A 1,286-nucleotide genomic window follows, 5' to 3' on the forward strand; every position below is an offset into this window, starting at 1 on the left:
ATTTAATGTTTACAAAATCCCAATTCAAGATCACAAATGGGCCAATGTTCGAATAGGCCAGGGAATGAGGTAGAGAGTTAATATAAACGGTACACTTTTCATGTAAAAGTAAATTATCTCGAGAATTCGTGCATTCTTCTGTTTAAACTCTCCACTTGTTGGTAAATATTGGCGGGCTTTTCAAATTGTAAAAAAAAAGCGGTTGATGATTTGGTGCCGGTACTTTCCGCCCTCCTCCCCGTGCCCTCTCCGGATTGGGGAATGAGGCAGATATCTGATTGGGAATTGGAACAACATTAGGCGGGGCTGGACAATGGGACCAATCAGGCACGGCCGCCCCACCATTCCTCCCGAAGCTATATTAGGATGGCAATGTGAGCGGAGTGCAGCATTCTCTCTGAAAATATTTGTGACCATGTCCGGAAGAGGAGGAAAGGGCAGTGGGAAAGCTCGCTCCTAGGCGAAGTCTCGGTCGTCCCGGGCTGGCCTACAGTTCCCGGTGGGCCGTGTTCACAGGCTCCTGAGAAAGGGTAACTATGCTGAGCGTGTGGGTGCCGGAGCGCCGGTCTATCTGGCTGCGGTGCTGGAGTATCTGACGGCTGAAATCCTGGAGCTGGCCGGCAACGCGGCCCGGGACAACAAGAAGACCCGCATCATCCCCAGGCACCTGCAGCTGGCCGTGCGCAACGACGAGGAGCTCAACAAGCTGCTGGGAGGGGTGACCATCGCTCAGGGCGGGGTGCTGCCTAATATCCAGGCCGTGCTACTGCCCAAGAAATCCGCCGCTGGGGGCGCCGCTAAAAAGTGAAGAGAGTGTTCTTGAATCTGAGAACCCAAAGGCTCTTTTAAGAGCCACTCACATCATCTATGAAAGGAGCTAAACTCTCCCCTCTGTCAAATTGAATTACTTTTCTTTAATTGATTCCGGTTTCAGTCCCTGCTTTGTTCGATACTGTACTGTCGCTGTTTGTGTGATTTAATATGAAACCTTCCCTCAGCCATTCATCGTTCGAGCTGTGACACAAGGAGCGTGAAATGTTTTTTGTGGATAAATTATACACCACAATTCGAACAAGGGTCCCAGTGCATCATTTTTATTGGTCTGTAATTGTCTTTAATTGTCGTCCGATAAGTGAATCACTCAGTCCCTGTGCTCCTCGCTCACAGGCAGTTTCAAGTTATCTTGAACTGCATTTAGAAGACAATAGGTGCAGGAGTAGGACATTCTGCCCTGCGAGCCTGCACCACCATTCAGATTAGATTAGATTAGATTAGATTACAGTGTG

General features: G+C 49.1%; 1 pseudogene; it reads left to right on the top strand.

The window, feature by feature from the left end:
• The first annotated feature begins 50 nt into the window (after nucleotides 1-50).
• On the top strand, nucleotides 51-1,060 carry LOC122545011 (annotated as a pseudogene).
• Nucleotides 1,061-1,286: the final 226 nt, after the last annotated feature.

This window comes from Chiloscyllium plagiosum, unplaced genomic scaffold (genome assembly GCF_004010195.1).
Source record: "Chiloscyllium plagiosum isolate BGI_BamShark_2017 unplaced genomic scaffold, ASM401019v2 scaf_80702, whole genome shotgun sequence".
NCBI classification, from domain to species: Eukaryota; Metazoa; Chordata; class Chondrichthyes; order Orectolobiformes; family Hemiscylliidae; genus Chiloscyllium; species Chiloscyllium plagiosum.